This window comes from Theobroma cacao, chromosome 2 (assembly GCF_000208745.1).
Source record: "Theobroma cacao cultivar B97-61/B2 chromosome 2, Criollo_cocoa_genome_V2, whole genome shotgun sequence".
Taxonomy (NCBI): domain Eukaryota; kingdom Viridiplantae; phylum Streptophyta; class Magnoliopsida; order Malvales; family Malvaceae; genus Theobroma; species Theobroma cacao.
In genome coordinates, this window is record NC_030851.1 from 11,902,322 (window position 1) to 11,920,474 (window position 18,153).

The following is an 18,153-nucleotide window of genomic DNA, read 5'->3' on the forward strand; positions in this document are numbered from 1 at the left end:
TTCTCGAACAACAAACATCTGCACATTTCAAGTATTGTTCTATTCTTTCTCTCAGAAACACCATTCTGTTGAGGAGAGTATGGTGCAGTGAGTTGATGAGAAATTCCAGTACTCAGGAGAAATTCATAAAACTCATTCGAGGTATATTCACCTCCATTATCAGACCTCAAGGTCTTTATCTTGCAACCTGTCTCAAGCTCTACTTTGGCCTTAAACTTCAAGAACATTTCAAATACTTCAGATTTTGCTTTCAGGAAATAAATCCAACAAAATCTAGACATATCATCAATGAATATTAAGTAGAACCTACTGCCAACCAATGACTCAACTTTCATAGGACCTGCTACATCAGTATGAACCAATTCAAGCTTGATTCTCGCTCGATTCCTACTGGCTGGAGGATAGGGCTTCCTTGACAACTTCCCAAATTGACATGCACTGCAAACTGGACCTTTGTTAGACAATTTAGGTAAGTTATCAAGTAAACCAGCGAAACTTACTTGATTAAGAGAGGGATAGTTGCAGTGCCCAAGCCGCTTATGCCATAAGTTTGTCTCATCAACAACTGTGGTTGCTTGCATGCAGGAATCATTCCAATTTAGGGAGAAGATTCTGTTTCTCATTAGAATAGTCATCAAATAATCACCTGTGGGTTCATAGATAGTACATGCAGAATCTTGAAACAATAAAACATAAGAGTTTTCCACCATTTGTCCAACACTCAACAGATTTTGAGTGATGGTTGGAACTAAAAGAACCTCAGAGATGTGCTTGGTGCCAGAACAAGCTTGCACACTGACTGTCCCTTTTCCTACCGCATGTAGGTAAAGCCCGTTGCCTATTTTAACTTGTGAGCTATAATTCTTGTCCAAATCAACAAACATAGCTTCAAAAGGAGTCATATGATTGGAGCATCCACTATCGAGCAGCCATTGAAGATTATCAACTTGATGAGAATTTGTCAGTGCCATAAACAATGTTTCTTCAGCCATTACAGCTTTTTTAGTCTCCTTTGCTGGTTTTTCTAGTGCAGTTTGTTTGTTCTTACAAACTTTCTCCATGTGACCAACTTCACTGCAAGCTTTGCATTTAGCATCTGGCCTAAACCAGCAGTGTTCTTCTGCATGGTTCCGTTTCTTGCAATAAGAACACATTTTAAACTTGTTTGTTTTGCTGGATGAATGACTTGGTTGGTAAGGCTTTTTATCTTTCTCTTTGAAATTTTTCTTAGAGCCAGAATCAATGTTGCCTTTCCCTTTGTGTTTAGCAACTAATGCACCCTCCACAGTAGCATCTTGACGTGCAATTCTCCTCTGTTCATAAGCTTCAAGTGCACTCACTAGCTCAGTAACAATGAGTTGAGTCAAGTCTTTAGTTTGCTCTAAAGAGGACACTGTTGCTTCAAATTTTTCTGGAACATTGTTAAGAATTTTTTCAACAATCCGTACCTCTTGCAAGTCTTCACCTAGCATGCGAATCTGATTTACCAGACGCATAACTCGATCAGTATAATCCATGACAGATTGATTGTCTTTCATTCTGAGAAGCTCAAACTCTCTTCGAAGATTTTGAGCTCGCATTTGTTTTGTTCTTGCAGAGCCCTGAAACTCCTCCTGGAGTTTGTTCCATGCTTGCTTTGCAGTCTTGCAACCCATGATTCTGCTAAATATTGTCTCAGACACAGCTGCATGGATGAAGGACAAAGCCCTGTATCGCTTTGCTACCTCTTCAGAATACTGTTTTATCTGAGTAATTGTTGCATTATCTCTCAACGCAAGTGGCTCTTCCTCAGATTCTATGGCATTCCAGAGGTCATATCCTCTGAGATAGGCCTCCATCTTAATGGCCCACACTGAGTAATTTTTGCCATCAAAGATTGGTGGAGATGGGTGAGAAACAGTGGGAGTCGACATATTACTGAAGGTTGAGAAATTTGAAGAATGGTGGCTTGACTTTAGATGTATGGTGGTTTTTTTTTTTTTTGGTATTTCAGGTCCAACTGAGATCTTATATTTGCAAGAGCTCTGATACCATGATATATTTCTATTCTATAAGAGAGAACCAGATGACAAAGATGCTCTGTTATAGAACTAAAACAGAAAGGCTTACAAAACTTGAAAGAAAAACTATCGATGGTTACAAGAAACTGCAAGTATGCTTCATTGATCAGATTAAAGTACAAGTTAAATATGCAGCAGGAATGATTAACACTTGTAACATACTATAGACACAGGTGTTATGGCATAAAGACAACAAACTCATGCAGCTATACACGTAGGTGATGGAATTAGTAGAAAACATGCATGATTAATGACCACTACAATGAAGCAAGGTATAACAAAAGCTTGACAAGTGTGCATTATCATGCAAGTATTAACTTAACAATGCCAATGTTGTTCCTAATAAGAGTTTAATGGCATTTGAAGTGAACTTCATTTTCCAAGGGACTTTGGTGTTGTCCTTGACCCAAAGGATGACATCGGTAGAACCTCCAGCTGGTGGTTAGATGCCCATGGTGAAGCAAAAAAGAAGTTAAGTCCCTGATGGATGGCTTGAAGTTCAGCAAAGTTGGAGTCTTCAATGCCTATGTGGTGAGAGAAGGTTCCTCTTATGAAATCGTGGTGGTCACGAAGAAGTCCGCCAATGCCAATGGGCCCTAGCTTCCCTTTTGCAGCTCCATCAATGTTAAGTTTAAGGGTGCCGAGTGGAAGTGGTTCCCATATGACATTCGTCCTTTGCCTTGCTTTCACTGCATTGTTAGAGAAGGTAGTGGGTTGAAAGAAACAAGTGTCAGTTGGAATGTGCCCTAAGTTCCATCTGCCTTTGCACCATAAAGAATGTCAGAGGACAATGATGTCCACAATCTGTTTGGAGTTAAAAGTCTTCCCTCTGAAAATATTTTTGTTTCGACACAGCCAAATGGTCCACTGAGATGCAAAGAAGAGCATTTTTCAAGAGTCTCTTTTTTGAGAAGGGCAAAGGTATAACATCCATGCAGTGAAGAATGAAGTGGGACTGCTTGGAGCAACCCATTAGATATTCCATTTGCTATAACATTCAACCCAAGTTTCCCAGGCAGTTACACAATTAAAGAGAAGATGAAAAGGGATTTCAGGGAAAGACTTACAAAAGGTGCACATGGCTGCATCACTACTAATGATACCTCTGTCCATCAAGATTGCCTTGGCTGCCAATTTCGCATGGAGAACCTGCCAACAGAATGTTTCAGCTTTGGGATGAGCTAACCCGATCCATAAGAGCTTCCAAAGGTTGTCTGGTCCATTTTGGGAATCATAGAAGGCTCTACAAAAGGTTGGCTTCCGAATGATGAAGTCCTTATCAGAGGGATGAGGATGGGTGCTTTGGAGAAGGGTTTGAGATCTGTCCATTGTTTAGTTTCCCAACTTAAGGGTTGTCTTCGCAATTTAATATCCCAAATCCACTTTTTGTCGTCCCATCGACCCGAATCAGTAATGGTGGCCTTTTTATCAACTGCTAGAGCAAAGATTCTTGGGAAGAAACTAGCTATGTGAAAATCCTCGATCCAAGCATCCTTCCAAAGGGAGATTTTTGAGCCGTCACCAAGAGAGTGATTGAAACTATTGGAAACCAGATCATGAAATTTGCTAGACGGTTGCAAATGTTCAGTAATGTGTTTCCATAAAAGGGAGGGCTTAAAAGATTTCTCAAAAGGCATCATGGAGCATATGGATCGAGCTTGTTTTTCATTAAGACAACCTCCTTCCATAGGCTGTTGGGATTGCTGGTACAACGCCACAACTGTTTATTAAGAAAAGCTCGATTTTAGATACCAAAGTCTGTGATTCCAAGACCCCCTTAGTCCTTTGGGTTGTAAATTGAGTGCTAGTTGATATAATGCATTTTTCTCTTATTCGAGCTACCAGACCACAGGAAGTTTCTTTGGATGCTTTCTAGTTTCTTTTTCACAGTTGCCGGAAGCTGAATGAGTGAAAGGTAATGCATGGGCAAATTGGACAACACTTAATTAATGAGAGTCAGGCGGCCTCCCATGGAGAGAAAATGACCCATCCAATTGACAAGTTGTGTAGACTCTATATCTGTTTGACGATAACAAACATTCCTCATTCGTTAATATCTAACCTTGTTACTTAAGTATGTAGTATTTAATTTAATATCCTTAACAAAGTTATCCATTAAAGGCAAGTCAAGAAGCATGCTAAACTTAATGCAGAGTTAATCAATCAATAAGGAAAGAGCAAGTAGTGAACAAAACAGAATCTTGGTAACTAATTAACAAGGGACCATGGCTGTGTGATAAGGTAAAGCAAAACAGAAATATGTTAATCGGTTAAGAAGTCTGATTAATCGGTTAGAGCATAAAGTTCTAGTTTATTCAAGTACCAAAAACAAGTTTGAAAAATATAATTGATCATTGAAGGGACCCAAAATGGAGAAGTTCAAAATTCGAAAAATTTCTAGTTGATTAAAGCTGATTTTAATCGGTTATGGTTGAAGGAAGTATAGCTTCAATCAGCTAAGGGAAGAGCTAACCAATTAGAGGAAGACTGCTATGTAGACAAGAATGAAAACAAAAAGTTTGTAATCGGTTGGAGTCTCTTGTAATCTGTTAGAGCTAAGAACTCAACAGTAAGACAGTGCAAGGCAGAGAAGTTGTAATTGATTAGAGTTGCCTGTAATCGGTTAGTCGAAGTCTGTCTCCCTTTTTTTAAATTTAAACACTAAAGGATAAAATAACAGTTAGAAGTGCATTATAGTTGTTTATAACGGCTAGAAACTATCTCCAACAAAAAATCTGACTCCCCAAGTATGAAGGAAGCTTCAACGATCAAAGAAAAGAATTTTCGAAAAGAAAAAAGTCATTTTGAGTAAAAAGCAAAATATTTTTCACCAAAAGCACTTATTCGTCATTTCAAATCCAAAAAAAGTGTTTGAGCTTGATTGTAATCTGTCCAAACTTGTAAAGGTACTTAGTTGTACTTTATTTTTTTTTCTTGAAAAATTAGAGTGTGGGAAGCACTCTAAAGCTTGTTGTAAGGGATTAGAGCTTGAGTTGAGAGCTCACCTTGTAAAAGCTTGGTGAAAGCTGTTAATTCCACCAATATAGTGAAGTTGAGTTGAAAATCCTTGATTGAAAAATCAAGGTAGTGGATATAAGTCAAGGGGACCAACCCATTATAAATAGTCTTGCATTGTCCACTTCCTTTTACCCTTCTTTACTTGTTGTCTTTCAACCACTACAAGCTTTACATTCATTTTTCTCTAATTGGTTAAAAACTCTATCATTCAAAAAGGGCTAAACTTAAAATTTTTAATGTTATTCACCCCCTATCTAGCACTCTTTTGGGACCAACAAGTGGTATTAGAGCCATACCCTCAAAATTAAAGTTTTACATCCTTAGGGAAGATCCACTTAGCTTTGCTAAAGTTAGTTGTTGCTTAGGGTCAATCCACGAATAAGCCTCCTTTATTTGATGGATCAAATTATGTTTATTGGAGCATTATGATGTCTATATATATTAGAACCCTTGATTATGAAATATGGGATGTAATCACAAAAGAACCCTATGTTCCCACCTCACCTAGTTTTGTAACCGATGAAAAAATGCCTAAGCCAAAGTTGAGTGGACTGAAGCTAAACTCAAAAAGGTCTAAACAAATTTTAAAGCCATCAGCACCCTTCATTGTGCACTACTCCCTTAGAATTCAACAAAATCTCTAATTGTACTACAATCAAAGAGATTTGGTATAAATTTAAAGTCATTCGTGAAAAGACTTCAGAAGTAAAGGAGTCTAAAATTGCCTTACTCATCCATAATTATGAAATATTTAAAATGGAACCCGGTGAAGATGTAACTACCATGTTCAATAGGTTTATCAATATTACAAACAAGCTCAATCAATTTGGAAAAACCATCCCTAAACATTAATTAGTAAAAAGGCTTCTTAGATGCCTCTCTAAAAGCTAAAAGCCAAAGGTCACGGTTATCCGAGAGGCCAAGGATCTCAATGTGGTCACACTTGATAAAATTTGTGGCTGTCTCTTCACACATGAACTTGAAATAAAGGAAGAAGAAGAGGAAGAAAAAAAAGAAGCCAAAGAGAAAAGAAAAAATATTGCACTCAAGATTAGTACATTTGAGAAATAACTTGAAAAATAATCAAGTGATGATGATGAAGAGTTAGCATGATGGCTAGAAGGTTTAGGAAGCTGATGAGAAAAAAAAGACATAAGGTTTTGAAGGAAAAATTACAAAAAAGACTAAGGAAAAACAAACACAAAGATGATTCGAACAAGAAGGATGAGATTATCTGCTTTGAATGTAAGAATTTTCAAAAATGATGAAGAAACTAAAGAAAGCGATAATGGCAGTAACTTGGTCCAATGATGACTCCTTAAGCTTAAAAGAAGAAGAAGAAAAATTGGAAAAAAGAACGAATTGCTAGTTGATGGCAAGATAAGAAGAAATTGAGATAACTTCTAATTCATGTGATATTTCTTATGATGATTTACAAGAAGAATATGATTGCCTATATGTTGAATTTGAAAAACTTGCCTTTAAATATAAAATTATGAGGAAAAAAGGTGTTGCATTGAATGAAGAATTAGAAAAAATCAAGCATGAGTACAACTCTATTTTTGATTAAAGGAACACGTTTCAAATTAAACTAGAACAATCCAAAACTAATTTTGAATTCTTGAAGCTTGAATTGAAAAGCAAAACGTTAGAATTACAAAGAGTTGTTGATGAAAATGTTGCACTTAAAGTTTTTTTTATATATAATTAGGGAAGAAGGGATTCGAACCCAGCTTTCTTGGCAAGGGGACCATGCACTAACCAATTAGCCAAATGCTCAGATGCAATGTTGCACTTAAAGTTGATAGAGAAGAAAGACTAAAATTGAAATCAAAAGATGAAGAAGAGTTTAAAAGAAAAACAAGCCTTTAAAGGAAAACTAATGCTATCTCATGTCACTACTCTGTGTGTGGTAGGAAAGGTCATTTGTCTTATGAATGTTTCCATTCTAATAAAATCTTTCCTAAAACCAAATTGGTTTGGGTTCCAAAAAGATCCTATGTCATTGCTAACCCCCAAAGACTCATCAAAATATAAGTACCTTTAAAGAAAAATTGAAAATTTGTTTTGTAGGTTAAGTAAGGAAGGATTAATGATTCGAAGCTCAACTAAAGAAAAGACAACCTTGGTACTTAGACAATGGCTGCTCGAGACACATGACCGGCAATGAAAACTTATTTGCTAAGCTTGATAGGAAGAAGTGTGGTAGTGTTTTTTTTAGTGATGACTCCAAGGGTATTATCCAAGGAATTGAAACCATTGGTAACACATCTCAAACATAAATCAAGCATATTTTATTTGTTAAAAGTTTAAAACATAATTTGCTAAGCATTAATCAGCTTTATGATAAAGGTTTTAGAGTATGCTTCGATTCCCATGCATATCAAGTGATTAATGTTAACACTAACAAAGTAGCATTCATTGGCAAAAGAATTAAGAAAATGTATGTCATTTTTCTTGATGAAATTAAGTCTAGTAAATCATGCTTTATTGCCAATGATGTTTGTGATAGTTGGTTAGGACATGCTAGTATGCACATAATTTCAAAACTTTTGAGAAAAAACTTAGTCATTGGACTTCCAAAGATATCATTTGAAAATGATAAGGTTTGTGCTGCATGTCAATATGGAAAACAAGTTAAAAGTTCCTTTAAATTTAAGAAAGTCATATCAACTTCTAGGTCTCTTGAACTATTACATGTTGACTTTGTTTGGACCAATCACTGTTACTAATCTAGGAGGCAAGTCATATGGCTTTGTTTTTGTAAATGATTACTCTAGATATACATGGATATATTTTCTTACTCATAAAGATGATGCATTGCTAATTTTTGTTAAACATTGTAAAAGAGTTCAAAATGAAAAAGGCCTTTCCATTCTTAATGTTAAGAGTGATCATGATGGTGAATTAGAAAGTGAAAATTTTGAAATCTTTTGTAATGAAAATGGTTTTGATTACAATTTTTCTGCTTCTAGAACTCCACAACAAAATGGAGTTGTTAAAAAAAAATAGGACCTTAAAAGAAATGGTAAGGACAATGCTTTGTAAAAACAACTTGCCAAAATATTTTTGAGCTGAAGCTATTAATACTGCAGCTTACATTTTAAATAGAGTTTCCATTAAAGCTATGATTTTTAAAACCCCTTATGAGCTTTTCAAAGGAAGAAAGCCAAATATTTCGCACTTAAGGAGTTTTGGATGCAAATGCTTTGTTTTACATAATAGAAAACACACCTTGAGAAGGTTTGATGCTAGGAGTAATGAGGTAATTTTCTTAAGCTATGCATTGAACTCTAAAGCATATAGGCTATTTAACAAAAGAACTTTAGTTACTGAAAAGTCAATTCATATTGTTTTTATGAGACTAAAGCTGCACAAAGAAAGGTAATGCTTGATGATGATGATACAGATAACATTAAGAAGAAAATGGAAAAGATGAGCTTGGATAGCAAAGAAAATGATTAAAAGAGCTCAAAGGAAAAAAAAAATGATGATGAACCACCATTAGAAGACTTGCAAAGAGTTGAGGAACAGCACAATGATCTTCCTAGAAGTTAGAGATTTGTAAGGAATCATCTTCAAGAACTCATCATTGGTGATACATCAAAAGATGTCAAAACTAGAAGGGGATTAAGAGAAGTTTGTGAGTATCTAACATTCACATCACAAGTGGAACCAAAGAACTTTAAGGAAGCTGAAAAGGAAAAGAGTTGGATGATTACAATGCAAAAAGAATTGGGCCAATTTGAAAAGAACAAGGTTTGGACCTTAGTTCCAAGGCTAACCAACCATCCAATTGTTGGTATGAAATGGGTATTTAAGGACAAGATGGATGAGTTGGTAAATGTGGTAAGAAATAAAGCAAGGTTAGTTGCTCAAGGCTACAATCAAGAAAAAGGTATTGATTATGATGAAACCTTTACTCTAGTACCTAGATTAGAAGCTATTAGACTTTTACTTGACTAGGCATGCTTTATGAACTTTTAATTATTTCAAATGGATGTTAAAAGTGCATTTCTTAATGACTTTATACAAGAAGAGGTATGTGTTGAACAACGCCCTGATTTTTAATTGTTTGATAAAATTGATCATGTATATAAATTGCATAAAACTCTCTATGGATTAAAACAAGGTCCTAGAGCTTGATCTGAAAGACTTTCTAAGTTTTTAATTGGAAAAGGATATTCAAGGGGGAGTGTAGATAATACTTTGTTTATTAGGAAAAATGAGACCGATTTGATTGTTGTTCAAATTTATGTTTATGATATAGTTTTTGGCGCTACTAATGAAAGATTGTGTGAGAATTTTGCTAAGAAATGCAGGGAGAATTTGAAATGAGCATGATGGGAGAACTAAAGTTCTTCCTTGGTCTACAAATCAAGCAATGTAAGGATGGAATATTCATCAAGCAAGAAAAGTATACCAAGGAAATGCTGAAGAAATTTGGAGTGATGAATATAAAATCAATAAGAACTCTTATGAGCCCCTCCACAAAGCTTGACAAAGATGATAAAGGGAAAGATATGGACCAAAAGCTCTATAGAGTTTTGATTGATTCACTTATTTATCTTACTGTAAGTAGACCTGATATAGTATCTAATGTGTGCTTATGTGCAAGATTCCAATTATGTCCTAAGGAATCACATTTGACTGCAGTGAAAAGGATTTTTACATATCTCTCGGATACTTAAAGCTTAGGCTTATGGTATCCAAAAGGTTCATCTTTCAATCTTTTAGGTTATTTCGATATTGCTTTTGGTGGTAGCAAAATTGATCAGAAAAGCACTAGTGGTACTTGTCAATTCCTTAGAAACATGCTTGTGTCTTGATCTTGCAAGAAATAAAATGTTATTACTCTATCAACTGAGTATATATCATTAGGTAGTTGTTGTGCACAAATTTTATAGATTAGGCAATAACTAAATAATTTTGGAAAAACTATGCATAAAATTCCCATTTATTGTGATAATATGAGTGTCATAAATATCTCTAAAAATCCTATTCAACACTCTAAAACAAAGCACATTGAAATAAGAAATCATTTCATTAGAGATCATGTGCTTAAGGGAGATATTGAAATAGATTCTGTATACACTTTGCACCAATTGGCTAACATTTTCACAAAACCATAAAATAAAGAACAATTTTGTAGAATTAGAAGAGATTTAGGAATGATTGATATTAATGAAGTCTAAATTATGCTGAAATGATCATGTTTTTTATGATATATTTCATGGTGATTGTGTTTATTTCTTGGTGTAATTGATTAGAGAATATTTTTTTATTAGCTAAAAGGACCTAACATGAAAGATAAGATTCATTTTAATCAGTTAAGGACCTTCCTAATCAATTAAAATAGTTCTGTGGTGAAAGAGTAAACCTAAAGAAAAAAGATATTAATTAGTTAATAGCTCCGTTAACTAGTTAATACAATTCTGGTAATTAAAAAGGTTACAAGTCAGAAGCATAGTAATCAATTAAGGCTTACTCTAATCGATTAGAGGAAATCTGTGGAAGAAAGAAACTACCGTACGAGAATTTTCTTTAAAATAAAAAAACTATGTAGTTGGTATAGGACATCACCCACTCAAAACATGGATAACCGGTTATTAACTCCCCATATAAAGACCTTCCACCTATTTAAAGAGTTAGTTACATTGAAAATCAATATCCATGAGCCTTTAGATTTTCCTCTTTACTTTCCTTTGAAACCCAAGAAACCTTAAGAAACAAAATCTCATGGAAAAAACTTCTCTTACCCACAAAGTAGCTAAAAAGGGAAAAGGAAAAAGGCAAAATGATGATCTTCCTTCACATTCTCTTAAGATGAAAGGAAAATAAAAAAACCTTCAACAGAGAAGAAGAAGGGAAGCAAAAAGAAAGCGACAGAGAAAGGTAAAAGATCAACGGAGGCAAGAGCCCCCACAAGCAAAAATAGTGATTCATCCTTCCGATTTCGAATTCACTTGCATGCTGATAGGTTTAGAAAGATTGACAATGCTTTAATCTCTTGTGGGAAGTTTTCTAATTATGGTAGTTATAGTGATGCTCTTGTAGTGAAAGAGGATTTAGAAAATTATTTTGAAACATTAAAACTGAAGTTAATGAGTACATTTAGAGATAAGATGTTTAACCCCACTTTAGTTAAAGAACTTTACTCTAGCATTGCTTTTGACAAAACTGAATTGGAAGAACATGATGAGTTTGTTGAACTTAAATTTTCAGATCAGTGCTCAAGATTTAAGAGAATTCCTAAAAACTGAATGTAAAATAGAAGAGTGCAAAATGCTTAAGAAATGTAATCCAAGTCATTTTTGGGAGATTATAATTGGAAAGAATGAGAAGTTTCCTTCCAGGAGCTATGCTAGTGACATTAAGAATGCACAGTTTAAGATTCTCCAATATTTCATAGCAACCACTGTACATGGAAGAAGTAGTAGTTTTAGTTATGTGAGTGCACAAGACTCGTGGTTGATGGAAGCAGTTTTCAATGAAATCCCACTAAATGTGGGAAGATATATGGTAGAAAGAATCAAGGCAACCCTACTCGGGGCACAAAGCAAACTTGCTTTTTGGGAATATTCTTACAACTTTAGTGAATAAGAAACGAATTTGGAATAAAAGATTTCAATATGATATTACAATGATCAAGGGATATTTCTAGGAAGTGTGATGAAAATGGGATACAAGATAAACAAGAATAAGTATTAAAATCACAAAAGGTACACCTTTGCCCCCTCCAACTGATAGTCCCTCAACACCTTTCACCAAGGTTAATCAAACCCCCCATCTAGGTGACATAATGTTTAATCTTCTCATGAGAATCGATGGGAAGTTAACTGATCAGGCTACAAAGATTACAAAGATTGAAAAGAAACTTTAACAGCTTGAAGCCTTGTTTCATCAAGCAAGGGAAACAAAATTCCCTAAACCTCTAGCACTGCTCCAAGCCAATCCAATGAGAAGACTGCTAGAAAACAGTTTGAAATTCAAGCTTTTGATCATAAATGGGAAACTAGAAAAGAAATGCCTGAAATTGAATATATGGATTAAAATAAAATGGGGAGTTTTGAAAACAAAGAAGCTGAACCTGAAGAAGAAATCAATAAAGAAAAAAAAGAACAAGGGTAAGAAAGGGAAAATAGAAAAAGTGAAAAAGGAACTCAAAGGTGAGAAAGAGCACACAATTGATGGAAAGAGTGGTGCAAGTTCTCTTGGAGAATCTGAAGAAATACTAGTCTCTAACTTTATCAGAGATATTCTCAAGGAGGCTAAAGCTGACCAGGCACAACAACAAGTAGAAATACATCAAGAAGTTCAGTTAACTCCACATAAGACAAAAAAATAAAAAAAATAAAAAATAAAAACTCCACATAAGACAAAACAAATTGCAAAAGAAGCAAATCTAGACAAAGGTAAAGCTATTGATATTGCTTCTGTCGCAAAGCAAACTACTGGAAGAGGAAGAAAAACTATGGCTACAAAGACCAAAACCTTCAAAAGAAGAAAGTCTACTAGACTGGCATTAACCTCCACTCAAAAGTTCTCTAAACCTCCAGCATCTCAACCTATCTCATCCACTTCATCCTCATCAGTCTCCTTATCCCACTCCTCTCTCAAACCTCTCAATGTTCATTTTGGCACTGATGAGTCCTCACCTTCCTTTAATTCAGATTAGGACCTTTTTTTAAATGATGCCAAAAAGGGAGAGAAAACTAGGAAGATAAGAAAATAGGATCAAGAAGTAGAGCTAATAGGAATGATGAACTCAGTCTTTAAGATATGCTTTTATTTGTTTTGTTTTGATGTTTTATGGTATGGTTTATGAGACAATGTTTTATGCTATGAACAATGGTTGAATGATGGAATTATATTTATGTTTATGTGGTTTATATTGTGTTGAGATTTCATATCTGTAAGTTGAAATTATGTTGAACAGCTAGACATTGATGTCTATAAATATGTTCTTGTGATTGAATGTCTTTATATTGGATAATTTTATTAAAGCATATATTTAGGTGGAGCACATATTTAAAGGGAACAATCCCAAATCTGCACATAAATTCTTTCTACAGACATTACACTCTTAATCTATGTGCATTTTCTCATCAATAAAAAAAAAAAAGAATCTTGACTACATATGTTTTTTATAACAACAAAATATTCCTTATTCATTAATGTTTAATCGTGTTATTTAAGTATGCAAGATTTAATTTAATACCGCTAACAAAGTTATCCATTAAAGGCAAGTCAAGAAGCGTGCTAAACTAAATACGAAGTTAATCAATCAAATAAGGAAAGAACCAATAGTGAACAAAAACAGAACCTTAGTAACTGATTAACAAGGGAGCTTAATCAATTAAGACATGGCTATGTGATAAGTTGAAGCAAAACAAAATTATGCTAATCTATTAAGAAGTCTGGTTAATCAGTTAGAGCACAAAGTCCTAGTATATTCAAGCGTCAAAAATAAGTTTAAAAATAGAGTTGACCGTTGAAGGGAGCCAAAATGGAGAAGTCAAAATTCGAAGAATTTCTAGTTGATTAAAGCTAAGTTTAATCGGTTATGGTTGAAAGAATTATAGCTTCAATCAGCTAAAGGAAAAGCTAACCAATTAAAAGAAGATTACTATGTAGAGAGGAATGAAAATAGAAAGTTTGTAATCAGTCAGAGTCTCCTGTAATCGGTTAGTGCAAATAACTCAGTATTAAGACAATGCAAGGTAGAGAAGTTGTAATCATTAGAGCTACTTGCAATCGATTAGCCGAAATCTATCTTTCTTTTTTTGAATTTAAATACTAAGAGATAAAATAATGACTAGAAATGCATCAGAGTTATCTTTAACGACTAGAAACTATCTCCAACAGAAAAATCTTACTCCCTAAGTATAAAAAAAAAGCTCCAACAGTCAAAGAAAAGAATTTTTTAAGAGAGAAGAACCATTTTGAGCTAAAAGAAAAATATTCTTTACCAAAAACACTTATTCCTCATTCCAAATCCAAAAAAAGTGTTTGAGCTTGATTGTAATCTGTCCAGACTTGTAAAAGTACTTAACTATACTTCTTTTTTGTTTTTCTTGAAAAATTATACTTAGCTATACTTCTTTTTTTGTTTTTCTTGGAAAATTAAAGTGTGGGAAGCACTCTAAAGCTTGTTGTAAGGGCTTAGATCTTGGGTTGAGAGCTCACCTTGTAAAAGCTTGGTGGAACTGTTAATTCCACCAGTATAGTAAGTTGAGTTAAAAATCCTTGATTGAGAGATCAAGGTAGTGGATGTAGGTCAAGGGGACCGAACCACTATAAATAGTCTTGCATTGTCCACTTCTCTTTACCCTTCCTTATTTGGTGTCTTTCAACCACTACAAGCTTTACATTCATTTTCCTCTAATTGCTTAAAAGCTCTATCATTTAAAAAGGGTTGAGTTTAAAATTTTTAGTACTATTCACCCCTCTCTAGCACTTTTTTTAATACCAATAAGTTGGGCATTAAATTTATCTATGATTGGCTACTACATACTCAAAGAGCGAGGATTTGCCCCTAATGGAACACTTAGGTAATATGAAGGAAGGGTGTTAATCTTACAACCCACCATGATAGCACATTACTCAATTAAGGTTTGATCAACACCAATACCCACAAAGTTGCTCTTGGAGAACTTAATCTTTAAACTAGAGATAGCTTGAAAGATTTTAAGGATCCTTGAAAGATTAATAACTTGGTTCAAATAAGGTCCAAAAAAGAAAGTGTCATCTACGAATTATAAGTAGGAAATAGACAATTATGAAGTTTCAACCTTGACTCTCTCAAAAATCTTTAGATTAATGGCCTTGTGGATGAAGGTACTCAAACATTTCGCAACAATGTTGAAGAGTTAAGGAGAAAAGGGGCACCCTTGATGGAGACCTCTTTAGGTTTTGAACTGTGGTGTGGGAGTTTAGTTCAAAAGGATAAAGATCAAGGCTATAAAGATGCATTGCATAATATACCCTCTCCACTTAGTGCCAAACCTCATAGGCTTCATAATAAGATTCAAATGGTCCCAGTCAATGTAATTAAATGCTTTTTTGAAGTCCACTTTAAAGAAAAAACTAAGCTTCTTGCTTTATTAAGCGAATCAATAGGTTATTAGCAATAAAGGAGCAATTAAGGATTTGTCTGCCTTTCACAAATGCAAATCGATTGTTCTTAATAACAATGCTAATAACAGCCTTCAATCTATTAGCTAAGACTTTAGCTAAGATTTTATAAGTGCTTCTTACCAGACTTATTAGTCGAAAATGAGAAAGAGTGGAAAGCCCCATTGATTTTCGAGATCAATGTAATGAAGGAGGAATTAATGTTCGGATTGAATCTTTCTGTGGCAAAGAACTCATTCTTGAAAGAAATGATCTTAGCTTTGAAAAATTGGCCACTGCCGTTTGAAAATATTCATATTGAAGCCATCCGGGCCAAGGGCTTTATTTCCTTCACATTATTGAACAGCACTCCATATTTTTTTTTTCAAGAAAGTAGCTTCAAGATTAACATTAAGCTCATCACTAATTTGATTAAAGCAACAATTAAATTCCTTAATTTTTAGTGTGTCCTGTTTCCTAAGAAAGTTCTGAAAGTGGGAGAAAACCTCACTTCTGATGGAAGAAAGATCATGAGAGATGACACCGTTGCACTAGAGATGGTGGATACTGTTGATTCTTTTTTTGTTAGAAGCAATAAGATAAAAAAACCTTGAGTTTCTATCTCTTTGTTTAGTCCATTAGAGGTAGCCAAAAACGCTCCTCTCTTATACATAGGTCCTTGTGTCTGCTTTTAAAAGAAAAATAGTTAGCTTTCTCAATGAGGGTGAGCTCTCTAATCTCAACCTCTTTTTTGAGTAAATCAATTTCCTTCTTAAGAGTTAGAATTTTTTTTTTTGTCCTCATTATACTGTTGCTGCTGCCAGGTCTTCAAAGAGAGCTTGAGATTTTTTATCTTGTCAAAAATACCCGTGCTAAGAGTAGAGCCTTCTTTAATAAGTTTCCAAGAGTTATGAAGGTGAAAGGTTAACTCTTTGTTGTCAAGCCAATTAGAGAAGAGTCTGAAATCAATTGGATCCATAATGAGAGAGATAGGATTGTGGTGAGAGTTAAAGCGAGGAAAGACTTTTTGAACCAAAGCCAAAAATTTCAATAAAAGATTACTACTCACAAAGAATCTGTCAAGCCTGCACATTATTGAAAACTCTCTATTGTCTGTCTTAGTAAAAAGACCACCCTAGAGAGGGAGATCCATCAACTCCATGGTGTTTATGAAATTTGAGTGATGATTCATACTAATAAAATTGAAATTATCCCCAGTTTTCTCAACGGCTATTTTAACAGTATTAAAGTCCCTACAAATAACCCAAAGACCATCGAATGAACTTTTAAAATTCACTACCTGAAGCCAGAGAGTGGCTTGTTCCATAGTGCAATTAAGGGCATAAATGTTGATAAAAGTACAAGTGATATTAATTGGTTTAATAATACTAGTGGTTACGATGTACCTTTGCTTGAACGCTATAGAAGAGAGATCAAAGACGCTGTTAAACCATATAGAAATGAGACCTCCTAACATGCCTTCAACATCTGCCACTTCAAAAGAAAAATCATTATCCTTCCATAAGGACTTCAGAAAGTTTTTGTGGATGAAATTTTTCTTGGTCTTTGGAGAAAGAGCATTTTTAGTTTCTTGGAAGAAACAAGTCTCTTGACTACCTTTCTTTTAATTCTGAAGCCTAAGCCCTTGACATTCCAAGAGATACTATTAATCATAATGAAGAGAAAGAAATCGTGTAGAGAGTAGCTAGACTTAGTTGACTCCCTTCCCTTTGGTAGTTGCAATGTTCGAGAAATGCTGGGTAACAGTGCCCTATTCTTCATCCAGAACAAGACCTAATAAAGAGTAAATTTCAAGAGTATTATTTGCTTCTTACATAAAAGTTGCATTCTTTTTTACTTACCGTGTCATGAGAAAAATCCTAGTTAACTGGAGCTAGTATGTCTTCAATGCTTTTGATAATTTCAGATAAGCCTCTCAATTTCTTAGAATTTTTCCCTTTTTTGATGTTTTTCCCATACTCTCTTTTTTTGCATGCCTTTTCTCCTTCTAAACTATATAAATTCTTCAATTTTTTGGAATTTTTCAAATGAAGCAAAGGTCTCTTCTCTTTAGTTTTTTGTGCCTTGATCTTAGCTTTGAGCTTAGAGAGTGGAGTGAAATCATCATCAGATGATGAAACATTATCGTTGGGGACGTGTGGTTCCTTGGTTTTCTTACGAATTTTCTTAATTTTTAAAGTGGCTATGTTGCCTATGGAATTCATTGTGGCTTTGTGTTGTGTGTTTTGGGTTTGTCGAGTTGGAGTGTTTTTTTGTGCTTTTGGTGGGTTTAGGCCCTTCTGCTTCTGCTTTAATTGGCCTACAACTATTGAGGGTGACATCATAAGACCTGAGGAAAATTTTAGCAATGCAATTAGGATGTGGATGATGTTGTCGGGCCGGGTGGGTTATGGGATGGGGTCTATTGCTAGGTTTGGTTTGTTCCCCCATTGAAAGCACTTTGACTAGTCAAATTTTTGTAGGCATCTTTGCTGGTACTTGCTGACCTGTCCCATCAATTTGAATTTGAATTGCTATTCCCACCCATTGAAGCTTAAGAATGGTTGTGCTTGGCTATTGATGAAAGTCTGAAATCTTGAGGATTAGGGATGTCAAAGATTTCTTCCTCTCTAATGGTATGAGTATAAGGGATGGAAAATATGTCTATGGGCAATTTTTCAATTTTTTGGGCAAAAATGTAATTTTTTACTTTTACGGGGGAAAAAGTGTAAATTTCAAAAATTACTCCACCAAGACTTTGGATAAGTCTGAGAATTTTATCTAAGCTATGGATATGTGGGACAAGTGTATGGTGAAAATTTGGAAACTAATGGATGAAATTTTAAAAATGGGCCAATGGAAAAGTGACACATGGCACTTTTTAATTGTTTAATATTATTTTAATGGAAAATCAGCCCATTTAAACCTCACACTAAGTGCTGGCCGGCCATAAGGAAAG